Source organism: Protomyctophum parallelum (assembly GCF_964188405.1).
Source record: "Protomyctophum parallelum genome assembly, chromosome: 11".
NCBI lineage: Eukaryota > Metazoa > Chordata > Actinopteri > Myctophiformes > Myctophidae > Protomyctophum > Protomyctophum parallelum.
In genome coordinates this window covers 30,765,645-30,785,213 of record NC_139707.1, presented here as the reverse complement: position 1 = coordinate 30,785,213, position 19,569 = coordinate 30,765,645, and the positions used below count along the sequence as shown (strand labels likewise).

The 19,569-nt window shown below is 42.0% G+C and overlaps 1 protein-coding gene across 1 annotated transcript in view; it reads right to left on the bottom strand.

The window, feature by feature from the left end:
* The window catches only part of thsd7ba (thrombospondin, type I, domain containing 7Ba), a 255,663-nt gene extending 254,775 nt beyond the window's left edge, over positions 1-888 (bottom strand). Inside the window, exon 1 of the mRNA XM_083776564.1 lies at positions 791-888. The gene's annotated coding sequence lies outside the window, so the exon portion shown is untranslated. The remainder of the gene's footprint in view (positions 1-790) is intronic.
* Positions 889-19,569: the final 18,681 nt, after the last annotated feature.

The following is a 19,569-nucleotide window of genomic DNA, read 5'->3' as shown; positions in this document are numbered from 1 at the left end:
CCGTGGGAGTGCGGTGAACACCTGAGCAACAGCCGGGGTCCACAGAACTCTCACACCTCACTTCCCACGTCCATCCAACCTTTGGCCAACCCTTTGGCATTCCATCAGACAGAAACCTACTGTATGTAGCTACCTAATACGATGTTTATCTGTCTCACTCCATCTCCCCGTCATCTGCCTTTTTAGTTTCACACCCTTTCTCTCGCATTCCACCCACATTTCCATTTGTCTGCCAGCGTTCGTCATTCGCATTACATTGCGTCACACACACACACACACACACACACACATGCATGTACATCCTTATGCACGCACGCACGTGGGTGCGTTCACAGTCTGCGCACACGCACACACACACACACACACACACACACACACACACACACACACACACACACACACACACACACACACACACACACTCACCTGTGAAGTCTTCCCCGACAGACACTCTCTCTCATTGAATACAGCTAGCATCCTGAAGTTATAGCTCAGCGGCAATAAGATCACTTACATAATCACCTTGAGAGAGAACAGCTTGAAGGCTTATGCCACAACTTTGCTCTGACGCTCATGGTTTCTTTGCAATCTAGTCATCACTAGTCATAACTAGTCCCCCCCTCAAGTTCAACACAGCTGAAGAACACCAGAGGAACTACAGGAGAAATGCATGTGCATCACTTTGTGCATGCAGAAGAGGCGGCAGCAACTGCTGCGCGTTTCCTTGTCAAATTTTAAAGAGGTGGTTCTTGTGGTTGAGGAGGGAATAAAATCAGAAAGCATGTCTTACCTGGACTGTGGGAGCCGCTGCCGCTGGTGATGCTGCTGCCGCTGCTGCTGTGTGGGGTTTATCAGATCCTATCTCTGTCTGTCTGTGAGTCGCGGAGAAAGAGATACAAAGGAGAGAGAGGAGGAGAGAAAGAAAGAGGGAAGGAGGTTAGAGATAGGAGTGCTGGGGAAGAGTGTGAGAGCACAGAGAGAGTGGGGCTGAGAAAGTGTGCCTGCACGAGAGAGAGAGCGAGAGAGCGAGAGAGAGAGTGAGAGAGAGATTGGGGGACATAGGGGGAGCGGTCGGTGGAACTGTGACAGCCTTGCTCTTGCATAGCACTCTGTTCCACTGAGAGGGGGGATGCGCTGCTGGCATCAGGAGGTGGTACTTATCAGTCAAATGACATCTGCTTCTTTCTTCAAAATCATTGGCTAAGAGGGATGATTTCCTAATAAGCCAGTCCCACTGTCTCCAAGTGTGCACACCTCTTCATATTCTCCCAGCAGCACACGTACAACAGCGCAGACATACAATACAAATGCAAGTACATCCTTATGGATGTACTTGGATGCACGCACGCACGCACGCACGCACGCACGCACGCACGCACGCACGCACACAGACACACACACACACACACACACTTTCTGTGCAGCTTACAAGGAATCTCTTTACAACTCCCTTTATCTCTTTTCTCCCTTTATCTCTCTCTCCATTCTGCCGGCACACGCACAAGTCTCTCCATTCTCCCATGGCCTCGCCTCCGTGAGCATTGTCTTTTTTCCCCTTTTTTTCTTATGAAGCTCTTTTTGATATTAACTGCTCAATTGCGGTGGCTTTCAATTCTGTGCCCATTCAAAAAGAAAATTCCCAGCCAATTCTAAGACAGCTTTCAGGGAAATGAAAAAGGGGTAGTTAGTTCTTCACGGTCTAGATAATGTCAAGGCCCATCCCATAACAGGTTATATCACACTATACTGACACTCTCACATTCTGTGCCTGAAAGCCTACTTTATACGCATTTAACGTTAGAGACTGAACCGCTGATTGCCACAATCATATCTCTCAATAGACTTTTTTGCAGTAAAAAAGTGATGATTGTATTAAACACCTGCTGATCCTATTTTGGTTGCCGGGTTGCCAGAATAAAATCTGATGCGTCTGAACTGAGTGGTGCTGTACTGTACTCGTACTGGTACAGCGTGCGATTTGCATGACATTTTGCACGGGGTCTTGTTCATGAGTGAGGGAAGGACGGAGCAAGAGATCAGCCGGAGAATCGGAGCACAAGGGCGGCATCATATTGCAGTCGCTACCGCACTGTTGTGATGAAAAGAGAGCTGAGGCAGAAGACAACTCTCTGTCTACCAGACAGAGATCAACATGTGTTTAATGTTAAAAACAATAACATTAAACACGTGATCAAGAACAAATTAAAATGAGGCAATGCCCTACATTTATAGTGACTATCAGATATAAATAACAATTTGTATTTTTGGGGATGATTTGGATATCTATTGTAAAACTGTGTGGGACATCAAATGAATGCTGTTGGAGATGAACAGTATATGTGACTGAGCAAATAGGCTATTTTGTCCTAACACAAATATTAAATGCCATTGACAATGAATGGAGAATTTACGTCATATGTGTCTGAGCAAATCGGTATTTTTGTTAAATTCCCATTGACAATGAATGGAGAATTTACGTCATATGTGTTTGAGCAAATCGACATGTTATGTCAAGTATAGAGAAACTAAGTGAGAGAGAGAGATGTTTGAAGGTGTCCAGGACTGAAATAAGCAAAAGTCATTTACACCTAAACTAACATTTGAAAGAAGAAAAGTGATATTTTCACACTCTACTATGTTACACTGTATTCCTGTCATATGGTGGTGTAGTTCTCAATGTGAAAAGTATAAAGGTGGCAATGCTCGGATCAGTTGTTTTCAAAAAGAAAAAAGTGGAGCTGTAGCACTATGAATTTTAAAGGTAGGGTAAATGATACTCCTGTAACCCAAAAGAGAAATTGTCTCCCGGGGACCCAAACTAGCTAGTAAGTGATGCTGTGATGTAGCTTTGCAGTTTCTGAGATATGGGATGATGGGCAGCCATAATCCTATATTTTCTCTCACCGTGCACATTATACAAATTATTTTTAATAGAATAAGCTTTGTATGCATTTTGGAGGTATCCACTAAATACTAAATACTAAAGGTCAAGGTAAAGGGACTGCATTTATCTAGCGGAATCTTCTCCATAGCACTTTACAATGTATTCCTCACACACACATTCCCAATCCGATGGCAGAGGAAACCATGCAAGGCAGCAAACAACCTGCTCACTGGGAGCTGCAGTTCAGTGCCTTGCTCAAGAAGGACACTTTGACAGGCAGCCAGGAGGAGCCGGGAATCGAACCTGGAGCCTTGCGATTCCAAGACAGTAGCTCAACAGTACTTCCTAAGCCAGGTTCAGGTGGCCAGTGGCTATATAGGTCACAGCAGGTTCAGGTGTGTGTGTGTGTGTGTGTGTGTGTGTGTGTGTGTGTGTGTGTGTGTGTGTGTGTGTGTGTGTGTGTGTGTGTGTGTGTGTGTGTGTGTGTGTGTGTGTGTGTGTGTGTGTGTGTGTGTGTGTGTGTGTGTGTGTGCGCTCGCGTGCATGCGTGCGTGCGTGCGTAGTGTGTACTGTTTTTTGTCTGCTGGTATAGTGTTGCCGTTTTGTCTGCAAGTCACATTCCCCTTTTGCACCACTAACATGTTTCCTCCTGATGAAACCTCTCCACTGCTGGTTGGGCTTCTGAGGGTGGAGCTCAGTTCCGAGGTGAGTCTAGTCTAGTGCAAACTGCTATGGAGAATCCCAACATTGAGCCTGGTGGTTGGTATTGACCTATTAAAGACCGCCTGTGCTGCCTGCCAGGCTGTCAGGCTGTCTCTGATCGTTCCCTTCAGAGACAGAGAAATAATATAAAAATATCGGCTCAACTACCTGCACCCCATCGTACAGCGACAGCAACGGGACTATGGCATATTTTCATCAGCAGCATACTCATAATCCTTCAGAGGCTATGAAGGATTATGAGTATGATTGCTTCATTTTCAGTGATCGGTAACAGGTCAGGTTCCTGATGGACCACCGGAACTTATACGGCTGCTTCAGCCAGCCAAGACATCTGGCGGCCGCCATTGAGAAGTGGAAACGTCCAGTTAATAAATCCCAAATATTATGGTGTATCGATGATGAGTACAGAGCAGTTTTGGAAAACCAATGGTTTCCCAAATAACTACTGGGGATGGGGAGGAGAGGATGACATTTATTAGAGGGTTAGAGATTTGTGTTAGCCTGGTAACCAACATTGACACGTTGTGAGCTTCTTAGACTGGCCATTTTAACTATTCAAAAATGTTTAGCAAAATAGTAAAAAAGGCAAAGAAGTTTAGGGATAAGGGGTTTAGCGGTGACGAAAATGGAGCCCTATAGGACCTTCTCACTCACACCAGATGGACCATGACAACAGACGGTATCAGTTCCACAAGGTGGTGAGGACATCAAGATAACCGCTGTACAAACGTCACCGTGAACATCGGCAATTCGGCATGCAGTCATACGTGACACCAAAGGGTATAAACGGAACAAAATCAACAGTTGATCTTGAGTGTGAAGGAAAAGTGTGAAGGAAAAGAGAGCTAAAGGAATGAGATTATTATTGACACATGTATGTGCAGTGATTTAATGTAGCCGTCTTTTGCTATTGTGTTATAAGTGCTATAAGTGTTTTGACATACAGTATGAGATGATATGTCCACGTGTGGGACACATTGTGCGCAGGTGTTTTTTGTGCATATTGTGAAATCCTCCCATAGTGCCCCTGGTTTCTTACACCTGTATTAACAATAACTAACAGGTTTATGACAAAATAAACATGATGCTCATTCATTTATGGAGAGACAGCGAAATGCCTTCACGACGGACGACGTACGTCGCGACGTATATTTTTCCGTCGCAACGTATATTCGAGTACGTCCTGGCGTAAATATCAATTCGTCCCGGCAGAACGGACTCGTCGCGGCTATATCTACCCGTTTGCGACGTAATATGTTGGCTATTATTTTCCGTCGCGCCAGAACGGGACTCGTCGCAGCTATATCTACCCGTTGTGGCGTGAGCTGGACTCGTCACGGCAGAACGTGACTCGTCGCGACTATATCTACCCGTTTGCGACGTGCGCCTCGCCGGTCCGGTCTCCAGGCGAGCCTGCGTCCTTCATATATTTTTTTTTCTGCTCTCGTTGGACTTAACTTTAAAAGTCCAATGGAACACCTCTTTGTAACGGGTCGCTGTAGTATAGTGGTCTAATTCCTCGCCTCTCTATTCTTTTTTGCTGAGGACGCTGGTTCAATTCCCGCTCGCGGCAAACCAAAATTATTATATTTTAGACAGACAGACAGACAGACAGACAGACAGACTGCCTGTCTGCCTGCCTGTCTGCCTGCCTAATGTATTGTAAATAATGTATTCATTCCATACGGCTATTTTTTTTTAATATAAAAACTTTTGTCTTTCGCGCGATTCGAACCAGCGTCGTCAGCACCAAAACATTGAGAGGCGAGTGATTAAACCGCTGGACTACAGCGGCCATACGTTACAAAGAAGTGTTTCATTGGACTTATAAAGACAATAGCACCCAGCTGCAGTCTCGCAAGGGGAGGGACCGGAAGTGCTTTTATTTCCGGCTTCCACGTGCACAAGCGCACATACACGCACGCGAAATATAATGCGCGTGCACGACACGCACTTGCTGGTGCGCGCTTAAATGCCGGGTGTATATAGTACCATCTGTGCTTAAACATAATTACGTGGTCGGTTTGGAAAAGTTTGAAGTAGTTTGTTGTAGGTAATATTTTAATTGAAAGCTTATTAGTTGGTGGTATAAGTGTGCATATTTGAAGAAATGCAAATCTAACAATAATAAAATGATATGCAATAATAGGCTAGGCCTATATGGTCGATTATAACATAATGATATCAAGGCATTTAAGTAATGTAATAAGTTGCTATAACCCCGTACCCCTGTCCCACACACACCATGTCCAGACCATAGATCACAGACACACGACCATATGCATTTAATTTACTATGAAAACCTGCATTTCCCGTCAGTCAGTCAGTAAGTGTGTCATGTCACGCCTCGTGTCATGCCTCCATATATGGTCACGCCTCATGACACGTCACACCGCCATATATGGCCGTTTCCATATGATATAAGATCCCGACACTGACCTCATCAAACCCTGGATAGCCATACATTGAAAAGACTGGATCATCACCTAGATCTCCATATATGGAGCTGAGGCGGCCAGCAACTCTACATCTGACCTCATAATGTAATAATCAGCTCATAATGTAATTAAAAGACGAGCACATAACTTAATAGATTTTTCTATAATGTAATAATGTGTTACATTAACAGTTTCCGTGCCTTGAATGGATTACTCCAGGTTAATGTCGCTGCCGTATCGGACATACCCGCCTTTTGTTTTATGTGTTTAATCCGCCGTAATGTAATGAATCAAAAGAAAATCCGTCTTCGTCGCGGAGTATGAGACTGGATGCCTTCGCTGTGATGACAAAACCGGAAATCGTCACATGCTGTGGGCTGCTAGGGCTTCTGGGAAATTGAGGCCAATGGAAATGCATTGGATGCAACGCCTCATTGAAACCAATCTTGTGTGCGTCTTCCGGGTGCACCAAGATGGTGGATGCTACACACAGATCATAACAAACCACGGGAGCTTTTTTTGATGGATTTTCGCGGATTAAAAGCCCAAATAATTCAGCGTATGCTCTAAAGGTAATACAACAATCTCGGCAGTGAAGGGGGGTTGATTAAAATGCGGGTTAATCGTAAAAAACAGTCAAACTGTTAAGAACCTCCACATAGGCGACTCATACTGTAATAAAACTTCATAATGCAATAATGTCTTTATAATGTATGAGCTGATTATTACATATTGCATTATATTTCGCGTGCGTGTATGTGCGCTTGTGCACGTGGAAGCCGGAAATAAAAGCACTTCCGGTCCCTCCCCTTGCGAGACTGCAGCTGGGTGCTATTGTCTTTATAAGTCCAATGAAACACTTCTTTGTAACGTATGGCCGCTGTAGTCCAGCGGTTTAATCACTCGCCTCTCAATGTTTTGGTGCTGACGACGCTGGTTCGAATCGCGCGAAAGACAAAAGTTTTTATATTAAAAAAAAATAGCCGTATGGAATGAATACATTATTTACAATACATTAGGCAGGCAGACAGGCAGGCAGACAGGCAGTCTGTCTGTCTGTCTGTCTGTCTGTCTGTCTGTCTAAAATATAATAATTTTGGTTTGCCGCGAGCGGGAATTGAACCAGCGTCCTCAGCAAAAAAGAATAGAGAGGCGAGGAATTAGACCACTATACTACAGCGACCCGTTACAAAGAGGTGTTCCATTGGACTTTTAAAGTTAAGTCCAACGAGAGCAGAAAAAAATATATATGAAGGACGCAGGCTCGCCTGGAGACCGGACCGGCGAGGCGCACGTCGCAAACGGGTAGATATAGTCGCGACGAGTCACGTTCTGACGTGACGAGTCCAGCTCACGCCACAACGGGTAGATATAGCTGCGACGAGTCCCGTTCTGGCGCGACGGAAAATAATAGCCAACATATTACGTCGCAAACGGGTAGATATAGCCGCGACGAGTCCGTTCTGCCGGGACGAATTGATATTTACGCCAGGACGTACTCGAATATACGTTGCGACGGAAAAATATACGTCGCGACGTACGTCGTCCGTCGTGAAGGCATTTCGCTCCACCTGCATTTATGACCAAATCTGTGCTGCACACACTTTTTCGTTAATGCCCCTCACTGCCTGCAATTTCAAAAACATTTTGGGGACATGTTTGAACAGCTTACTAGACATACCCAGCAAATTTGGTGATGTAAATGTTATTGATTACGGTCAAATTGTTGTGCCATTTATGGTTACTTGAGCCGATGGCTCCACATCCTTTAGAAGTTAATTGTAAAATTGTCGAAAACCAAACATTTCCGATTTGTACCATTTACCATCTCATGGGAATTTACAAATAGGGTTCAGCCTTTTGGCCTGAACCTAATTGAAATATCCACGTATAGTTATCATATAGAATATGTACTATATGCGGCAGACACTCTCATCTTGCTGCTACTGTGCCGGCAAAACTGACATGCATCGAAAAGACCAAAAACATATTTATTGCCTTTTCTAACAGAACAGATTGAAAGCACTGACGTGACTGATGTAGCTCAATTAAGAATATTTATTGTGTGCCACTGCTGATGCATCTTTGACTGTCACTGATGAGCCGGTACTGAGAGGCATTATGTTGCAGTAGCCTGAAAATGGAGAATGCCAGTGTGGTAATGAAAACCGTTCAATTTTATTAAAGTCAAGGGAGTCCCTGATACAGTACTTTCAAATAAGTTCCCAAAATTGAACAATCCATGAATGCAAAGGGAAACCAGTGGCAGAGCTGAATGACCCAGTCAGGCTTCATAATTTAGCATTTGGTGGGTATAACAGAGCACTTAATGCAAATAACACAGCAAATAATGTTGCTATCGGCCAGACACCTCTTATCTCTTATCACCCCTACTTGATATACTACAATTTCTATTACAAATACATACTGCTTTGGACCTGTCCAGCCTTACAGTCTTTTTGGTCAGCTATATTTGATACTATTTCAGATGTGTTACAGTTTCCCATAGAGTCATCCCCTATCATTTCCCTATTTGGCGTCCTTCCTGATACTATCCCCCTGCCTAAATATCAATCTGACCTTGTCGCTTTTGTGACGCTTCTGGCAAGACGTCTTATTCTCATGCATTGGAAAAAAATGCCCCATTCCCGTTGGATATCTGACATACTGTATTTTTTTAAATTGGAAAAAATTAAATATACATTGCGTGGCTCAATCTCCAAATTCAGTAAAACATGGCAGCCTTTTCTGTCTCATGTTGACCGCCCCCGATTGAACCTGATTGACTGTCGCCTGACTGGCCAACCTGTCTTGTCTGGATGATGTTTGTGACCATGATCTGCTTTGTATATTGACTAAATTGTGCCTTTTCTATCTCATGTTGACCGCCTTAAACTTGTGCCCCCGATTGAACCTGAATAACTGTCGCCTGACTGGCCAACCTGTCTTGTCTGGATGATGTTTGTGACCATGATCTGCTACGTATATTGACTATATTGGAGTTTTATTTTTATTTTTTATATATATATTTTATATATTGTTTTTATTGTTTTGTGTTTTGAATGTTCTTTGGTTGTCTTGATTTGGAGTTTGTGTTTTGTTGTGTGTTTTAGTTTTTTTTGTATTTGTCACTCTGTTTTTATTTCTCAATTTACTTCGATGTTTGTAAAAAACCAAAAACGAATAAACAGAACATTAAAAAAGAAAAAAGAAAAATACATACTGCTATTTTTTTATTTGAATCCTGAAACGTATCAGTTTTGAAGATATGAGGTGTCCTCTAGACAGAAATGATATGCTTAACCCTCTAAGACCCAGCGTTGCTTTATAGCAACAAGTTATATTTTAATTAATTACTTAATTTTTTTTTCTGTTCTTTTTTCACCTAAACGTCATCAGTGATGTTCATTGCAATGCCATTGGTCATGATATTTGCATATAAATACCCCCCACAGAGGCTGAAATTCACACAAATAAAATATTTTTTGACTCTTTTTTAACTTATGACTTTTGACCTTTAACCCTAATAAAAGTAAGTAAAATAATTGTAATATATGTTTTTTTGTGATCATTAGAATGTCTAGAACATGTTTTATTCATTATTGTGAAAGATATCCCCCAAATGTAAATTATTAATTTATTATATTATTATATAATTATTATATAATTTTTATAAATCTTTCATCAAACTTTATTATTATAATTTTTTTTAACATATTTTTTAGTCTTAGTCCTAGTAGTACAAAGTAGTAGTAAGGTTGAAATCCATTTTTTGCAAGTAGAAATTAATGCGGGTGTTAGAGGGTATTAAAGGACCACTTCACCACTTTTCAACCTATCTTCGTATAATAGGTCCTCACTAATAATCACGATAAAATGGTACAATTGTCTTCTACTCAGTCTGTGTCTCATAGGAGGGCTGTGGGCAGTTCAGAAACCCGTCCACCAGTGACATCATCATTAGGCAGATTTTTTTTTAAACAAGATTTTTATTGTGAGAACGATGGCTTCCATTTTCGCATTGCAACTTTTCAGGACTATAGAAAGCCTGCAGTTTATATTAACTTGGATTCCCCATCGATGATGTCACTGGTGGACGGGTTTCTTAACTGCCCACACAGCCCTCCTATGAGACACAGACTGAGTAGAAGAAAATTGTGCCATGTTATCATGATTATTAGTGAGGACCTATTATATGAAGATAGGTTGAAAAGTGGTGAAGTGGTTCTTTAATGGTATGCAAGTTGTTACAGACTAAAAGTGGACTGGTACTCAATTGTACAGAACACGTGTTCGTTCATATTACCTGTGTCTGTCTGAGTTCCCTTATTAGTTTTAATTGTCTACTACAAAGTTTTGGAGTGCATGTTGAAATTGAACAATAAATTGGTAGCTTAAGAATGCTATAATATATTTTTATAATATATGATGCTATACAGTATTCACCAATAATTTGGTCTGCATGAAGTCACATTTTGATCAATCTGGGCCGTGACCTAATGCAGTGGTTCTCAAGGTGGGGTCAGGGGAAACCCACTTTACATACTCCATTACGGGATTCGCTTGTAATTCTGACGGCGCATTAGTCCGAGAACGTGGCTTCGCCACGTTAGGTTAGGGTTAGAGACAATGTTAGTAATGGGCCGAGTCAGACCAATAACGCGCCGTTGGAATAATGTGCTGTTGGAATGACGCTGACACCTTCATTACATAGCTCAAAACATCGTTTCAAAACATTTTTGAAGATAATAAAAATAACTATATATATATATATATATATATATATATATATATATATATATATTATAATTTTTTATGGAGGGACAGACAGTAGGCTGACAGGAAATGGGGAGAGAGATGGGGGGGGGGTGACATACAGTGCAGGCTGTCGGGATCGGGGGTCGAACCCGCGGCACACTGCCAGACTGGATTACCAGCCAAGGTGCCTGGACCGCTGAGCCACGGCCCAGGCCTCGAAAAACATTTTAACAACAAAAATCTTGTATGGGTGTTCCCTGGCAAAGACTATTTTCAAATTCATATCAATCTGGGCGTACTTGACATGGAAACATTTGAGAACCACTGTATACCATGTGATGTCACATACCATGTGACACTATGCCTATGAAATCACACTACATGTGACCAAAAAACAAGAACTATATAGCTGCGAAGGAAACAAGAATACATTTCAAATAAATCACAAGGGTAGGTGTAAAAGACTACATTGATTTTGGCCTTTAATGAAAACAGAGTACAAATTCTTCAAAGTGGCATATCTCAATTAATCTTTACGGAGAAGGACAAATACAGACGCGTCCAGCAGCTGAGTCGGCAAAAGGAGGTAGTTTAGGGTTTATTATGAGTGTGGATTTGGCAAAAGTTTATCTATCCCTGTTATCGCTCTCAGTTGTCAAATCCAGACTCAAGTCTTCTCCATTGATACCCACATCCGTTTGAGAACAGCATTCTCCACAAACCCCATATTTCTGCCTTCAAACTCTTACCAGAGTGCTGTTTCATATTAACACATTCAGACTGTAGAATGTGTGGAAACGTCATATGAAATACAACCGATGGATCCAGAGGACGTATACACACTTCCTAGCGCTTTTTCATTGATATGCATTTTATGTAGACTTATAGCATTTTTATGTAGACATAGCACTATAAAGTATACATGCATAGTTCCATTATATTGATATGCCACTGTTACATTCTTAGCTTACGTATGATTCATGATAATTTTAACGTATGTGATGTATTGCCATGCTTTTTTGTCCTTGCTTAAAGGAGCATTCAGTGATTTGGGTGATTTGTGTGTGTGTGTGTGTGTGTGTGTGTGTGTGTGTTGCCTCCACACATTCCATTCAGCCCTTGTGTTGTCTCTCACAGCTGAGGACCTTAGGTCTGATCACCCAGCTGATGTTAATCGCCCACTTAATGTCCACGGACTGACGGGAGGTTAGAGGGAGAGCAGAACAAGCCAAGGAGATATTTCTTTAAAAAAATCATAACTCTGGACAGGAATGGACTAGGCACTTCCTTTTTTTTTGACATGCTCAGATATTATGCTCTACAAAATTCAGGCGCATTTGCGACCAAATGGTCGCTATTTCGAGCCCTGCCCTCGAGTGTAATATTGCAATTCTACCACAGTTACCCTTAAAACTAAGAAAATCGCTGAAAGAATATATTATTTTAATGACAGATGTAGTCACTATGACCACAAATGTCACAAGAAACTAGCTAGCCTAGCCACCGAGTTTGCTAGCGCTCTAGGAGAACAGAGCAGCTGAATTCATTGTTTTGATTAGGTGTTGAACGGTGCTGGTTTAACCTACGGCTAGAAGGCTGTTTCAACCAATCAGATTGCTTCCTAGAAACTTCTTGTGGTAGAATTAATCATACCTCCCGCTGTTGTCGATTGCCTCTAGAGTGTTTTGGCTACATCTAGCTGCTACAGCCACATCCGGGATAACATCTGGTCCGTCGGTAAAAGTGATCTGCTACTATAAATCGTTTGTTGTTGTTTTAATGGATTAAATAACCCTTGGCGATCAGGGTGTTAAGGCCGGCAGTTCCACGTGCCGCACAAGGTGCCCTATTGTCACGTGAGCACCTCAAACTGTCTGTGCACACCACTGGATTTGCCAGCTAACGCGGCCAGCTACCCATGGTGACTTAACCCAAACAGCGTTCAGACATGCACTTTCAAAGAGGTTTTATGTTTGGGTGCTCCCTGATGGGTGCATTTCTCATCAGTGTGAAAGCACACTGGCCAGATGAGCTAATTAAAGCTTTTCCAGCTAGTTCCAGTTTGCTGGCAGATTCCAGCGATGTCACACCTCATTTTCAGAGGGAGAGAGAGAGAGAGAGAATCAACATTGCAGCTTGTTTCAGCTCATACGTAGCTTTGTTCCACATTCTATGTGGCCTTGCAGTTAGTTCATCCCTTTGGGCAAGAAGTGTGCATTTGTTTGGGAGAATTCCGCAAAGTCCTTTTTAGTTGCTTTGATTTTTTTTTCTTTTTCATTCTGGTAGGCATGGGCAGAGGCCAACATTCTAGTACTTGGAAATGTTTTTCTTTCTTTTTTTATAATCACACATTAACCTTATAATAACAGATGTGTGACAATTCATTTTTGCATAACCCGCCCGTCGCGTCCCGCCACGGGAGCCAGCCCACACCAACCTGCCCTGCAAAACAAATTAAATCAACAACCCGCCCGCCCCGTGGCCCCCAAAAACAAAAAAACTACCGGCTTTTCAACAGCAAGTTCAGTTGCTTTTCGAGAGAGGGGAGGAGGCACCTTTATTTTTCTTTTACATTTCTACCCAGATTTAGATGAATATCTCATTTTAAACACTAGAAAATGACCAGTCTGCCCTGCAGCCCAAATTACTGGTTATCAAAGTAAAATGAGCTGTTGTTTGCTTTGCCGCTATTAATATTAAATATCGCATAATTCGCATGCATAATCGCATTTGCTTGATTGCCTATAAGTGACTGACTGAGACTGAGAGAGAGAGAGAGAGAGAGAGAGAGAGTGAGACAGACAGAGAGAGAGAGGTGAGTCAAGTGACGGTTCCTCGAATGAACATATAAAACTCATTTTAGTTTTGATTGTGTATACTTCGACTTCGTTGCACGGTGGCAGGTTCCGCACACCCAAAATAGCACGTTGCTTGTAGATCCTATAATTCTGGGGGTGACCCGCCCCGCCCGGGTCATTGTGCTGAAAACCTTGACCCGTCCGTCCGCCCCGCGGGACCTGCGGGCAACGGGCCGAGCCGCACATCACTACAGGACACCATACATGTCCTTCTCACACGGTTTATTTACCTTTCACCTGGACAAACCAGGTAAATGAACCATGTGAAAAGGAAATGCATGCATTGTGTGCTGGCCATTTATTCACTTCTATTGCATTATTAAGCCTAGCCGCACCAAAATACTTTGATCTGGAGTGTGCAAGCCTTTTGCTTTTGCAGATATTTTCTCTCAGGGACTTTATTTAATGAAATGTTATTATACTGTATTTTTAATAAGATATAACTAGCACATTGCAGTCAGTGGTTGAAGGTGGTGGTGGACCCTGCTCTTTCATTGAGACATGTAGATCCTGGTGTCGGGTCAACTAATGTGAATTTGAGACATTACTTGAAGCAGATCGGACACTATAGCAGATGCAGCACAATGCAGATTATTGTAGTATGAATTACTGTGTTCCAGGAGGGGAAGACAACGAACATACCGGCAACTGACCAACAGTTTGCAGCACAAATTTGTTCATTCAGGGCTATATGCAGTTTGGGCCGCCGAAACGCCTCCGGTCGGCAGCCCAGCTCATTTACTGTGAACGTACGGTCGTGAGTTTGTAGGAATAAAGTTCAGTTCTTTAAACCACACTATTTCATTTGATTATGTGATTCTGTTTTTCATAGTTTGTATTATTTGTGTTGCGACGTTGACATGACATGAGGTAGAAACATCTTACAGTAAATCGTTAAAAACGGGAGGAAAAAGTTTGTCAGCTCAGGACATGGCAGCTTATTCCTTTACATATTTGTGATCGTATTGAACTGTGTTGTATTTTCACTGTGAGGTTCTATAAATGATTTAGGTTTATTTGGCATAGTGACAAGGACTTAATCTTCCATAGTCTTTTATTTGTTATTCATAGCCTAAGCCTACAACTCCCCCCTAATGACCCAGGAATGTGAGACAGATTGGTTGTATGACTAGCCCATGCTCTATATGTGACATTGTGATTGACTTGAGATGTTTTGCCACATAACCTGAAGAGTCCTATATAATAAAAATGTTGGCACTTTGGCTATTTGACATATTAGATTATTCTGCCGTAGGTGGAGAGACTGCTTTTTCATAGCTTTATTTAATATTATACGCAGTAAAACCACCTTCCAAAAGCGACGGGACAGTAAACCTCGGCAGTTCGAGTAAACAACGGGTGAAACGGGATGATTCCTCCTCCATTGTTGCAGTCCAGTCACTCCAGTGTGTCTGTCCACTCGTCTCGGTCGGACTGAAGGACTTTTTCTCTGTGAAGCCACGGTCTCTCCGCCTGCTTCTTCTCCAGCTGTTAAACACAGCAGTGAAACGACTGGAAGGACTCCCTTTTTAAAAGGAGACGTTTCTACCTCATGTCATCATGTCAACATCGCAACACAAATATGACAAACTATGAAAAACTACGCCATCAGATAAATAGTGTGGTTTAAAGAACTGAACTTTATTCCTACAAAATCACGACTGTTCGTTCAGTGAATGAGTGGCTGCCGACCGGAAGCGTTTCGGCGGCCCAAACTGAACACGGAAGTGTTGGCTGCATATAGCACATTCACTCATGCTGAATTTGTTATATTGTCACTGTCGGGCAGAAACCTTGTATCTCAAATTATCCACACACACACACACACACACACACACACACACACACACACACACACACACACACACACACACACACACACACACACACACACACACACACACACACACACACACACACACACACACACACACACACACACACACACACACTTTCATGTCAAGGACTAACAAATTGATATGTATTTGGCCACGGACGCCCCACCTGAAAATGTGTTGTGCGAGGGCGGAGGGACCCCCAGAAGAGAAGATTTAGTTTTTTATATTGCAGTCGTACAAGCTTGTCCATCTCCTATTTTTGAATAGCCAACATATAAATGGAGTTGTTAAAAATAAGTGGTGCTATATTAACTACTTTTGCTGGAGACCCTTAGACCCCATCCCCATGTGGAACATTAACCAAAAATCGTGGCTCTACAAGCTTGTAGTTTGTCTATTTTCGCCTGAAAAGGTCTTAAATGTTAGCTGTCTGAAAATACACATTAGCATGACTCTGACACAACACTGAAGACAATGCTGTATGGGAACACAAGCTCACAATAAGAGTCACTGTTAATTGTGTTCAGCTGCTCAATTCACCTGCTAGGCCTCAGTGTATTCAGTCGTACGATTGTTTGGAATTCCATGAACAGCACAGATCTAGCAACATGAACAAAAGCCGAGATCATCACACATTCGTTCACTTTTAGCTTTGCGAGATAGAGAGCTTTTCAGGTATTCCACTCACTATGATCTGGGTAAATATGGTTCTCTTCGAGACAGCTCACCCCCTTAGGTGCCATGGAAATATTTATACTTCAGTGAAGGAGTCTATATTTTCAAACAACATTTGAGGGAGGGGGAAAGGAAATTGCACTTAGAGCTCAAAGATCACACTTGATTTTATCGATTCTGAAAATGTTTGAAAACATACAGTATCAAAGTTGTTCAAATGATTAATTTATACGGGTGAATTGAAACAGGTCTGGCAAGTTACTCTTTGATGTCATGTTAGTGTTCTGCCGATTCAACTTCTAAATAAAAATAATAAAATCAAGTCTTCTAAATCCTACGTTTTTTTTAAACGTATGTTTTGTATTTGGCCGCCGGCCGCCATCTCAAAATATTTTTGTTCCAGGGACCCCCAGAAGCAAAGATTTTCAAAAATAGCAGATCTACAGTACTGTACATGCTCAGAGATCTGCTATTTTTGAATAGCCAACCAATATGTGCTATATATAAATATCTACAATCTAAAATGACACAGATGATTTAATGCGTAAAACAACTGTCACTATTGTTGGCTTTCTTCAGTTCCATCTTGCATCTTAACCACTGGATGCTTTGAGTCATCACCATTGACTTCTTCCAGCGATTGCACAGCGGGAGCCCCCTGTGCTGTCCATAATTGTGTGTGCCAACCAATATGTGCTATATATAAATATCTACAATCTAAAATGACACAGATGATTTAATGCATAAAACAACTGTCACTATTGTTGGCTTTCTTCAGTTCCATCTTGCATCTTAACCACCGGATGCTTTGAGTCATCACCATTGACTTCTTCCAGCGATTGCACAGCGGGAGCCCCATGTGCTGTCCATAATTGTGTGTTTGACAGACTCTTTTTGATTAGTCCGTTTCTTGCTGAGCAATACTGACCCATCATGGGGTAATTGGCTGAGATGGTGATAACCCTTTGAGTTCCTGTCATTCTGCCCCGACACATCCATGATATATGTTTTTTTATTATTATTCTTTTGCCAAAGTCTAGAAGTATTCCTCGCTATAATTGGAACTTTTCTTCCAGCCCGAGGAGCCTTCCTTCAGTATAAGTGCAGGCTTCTCTTCTTCTCTGAAAATTCCCCCTTTGACAAAAGCCACAAGACAGTTGAGCCAATAGGCTATATACGTGGTGTGCTCATATCAACCGCACAACACGGTAAAGTACAGAATGAGGCAAATTAATGTGACAGCCAAATCAGGCAAATGGCCCCCTGTTTCCCTGATATATAGGGTGCTGAAAGATTTGCGTTATTGCTACATAAAAAGGAGTTAACAGCTCCCTTAATTGTGGTGTGGCTGGAAAACACAGACAGTAGCTACCGCCATTCTCAAGCAAGTGACTAACGCAACCACAGGAATTGTCTATCCTGCGCATTGATCATCACAAAAGACATCCATTGTTATGTGAATACACTCTGACTACAGCAGTGCCAGGCTTAAATATATTCTCCTTCACAGAAGGTATAAACATTGTGTGGAAATAAACGTGTGTTTAAAATGATGCTAAAATGTCTGCCCCTTCATATTAAGTCTGCACCCTCCTTAGAGACCTTTAAGTCTTTACTCAAAACCCATTTCTTCTCCCTGGCTTTCAATGTTTGACCTAATTAAATTAACCTGTGTACTTCTTTTTTTTTGTGTTGCTTTGATTTTGTTTTACTATGTTACTTGTGTCATGTTTCGTGTACAGCACTTTGGTTGGCCTCCTGGTCTTTGAAAATGTGATTAAAATTTGATTCGATTTGATTGAACTAAGCAACATCCACAGAATTTCTAGTTAGAACATTAAACTGATGCCTGTCCAAATAAACAATTTATTTCACACCCACACACACACACACACACACACACACACACACACACACACACACACACACACACACACACACACACACACCTCTTTGTACTTAGATTCAAACATCAAACGATGAACAACTGAAGAATTGTCCTTGCCTGAACTAAAATGAGAAACACTCTGAATAATCAGTCATATGAAGAAAAAAAGCCATGGACCAAATCTAAATTTGAGGATGGCATTAATCCTACCAGGAAATTCAAATATCCCCCATGCTTCTGTACAGCTAAATAGCTGACTCTCTGCATCTCAGAGCCTCATAGCAGCTCATTCTCTGTCTCTGGAATCACATATGGCTGGCTGCCTGCAGTGTGCGATCTGATTATGTGTTTTATTTAGGGCTCTTTCAAACTACCAATCAGGCTTTCCATCAGGCCCGGCTGTCTGCTTGCCTTTGAAGCAGGTCTGGCGTCACAGGGGTTCCAGAGGGGGCCTGGCACCCTCTGTTGCAGATTTTGCCCCCTCAGTTTAAGTTGTATGTACATAATGTTTTACTATATCCAGCGCAGCGATACGTTCATTGAGACACGGTAGGCAGAATATAATCTCCCCTTCATTCTCTATCAGTAATTCATTATGTTCCTTTAAATCAGCAGTCTCTCTCCATGTCAACTCACTCACTCTCATTGGCTGCCAGCTAACTCACTCACACACACATTCAATCAGGTGTTCTTTTAAGCAGTCACTACACTGTCCTCAGTCTTCATGCTAGCTGACTGTGTCTCTGTTGCTCAGATTTCAGCGTTAATATTTTCTCCACCTCCCCGGCCTCCTCCCTGTGGCAATATTTATGTAATGTGGTATCTAGTTCTGTTATGGGTATCTCTGATTATAATGTGTTTTATGGATTGCATTACGATCATGTGATATGTTCAGTATCTACAGTATGTGGTATATGGATGCATTGAAAGTTATGTTGTTGATGTTATGTCTTTATGCTCTGCTCTGGGGTTTGTTGATGATATCAGAGCTGTGTCTCGGTGCACAGATAATCTGAAATGTGATATGATATCAGATGATATGATATCACAAGAGCAAAGCCACACCGCCATACTAAATGCAATAATTTGCAATAAATGGTTAAAGATGGAGTGCCACAATTTTTGTATTTTTCCAGCTTTCCATGTGTCTATGGGGTGACAGTACTTCATTAGACACCCTGGAGTCGTTTTTATGTGCAATGGTGTAATAACTTTGTATTTAGGGTTTCTTCCTGGAGGCTGAACACTTGACGGTCAAACGGGCCAATGAAGTAAACACGGATAGTGTGACGTAAAAAAATTGCACGCACACACGCACCTCCCCCTCTATATATATTTTTAAATACGACAACCTCTGTGGGCGGAGCTGCCTACCACATACACACATGTGAACTGAACGGCTCAGCCAGTTTGCTGCTCTCTGTGCGGCAGATTTTCAAACAGTCATTTGATTTCACACATTACCAGTTCACAGCAGAGCAGACTGTTTTCCGTTAGATTGGAAGCA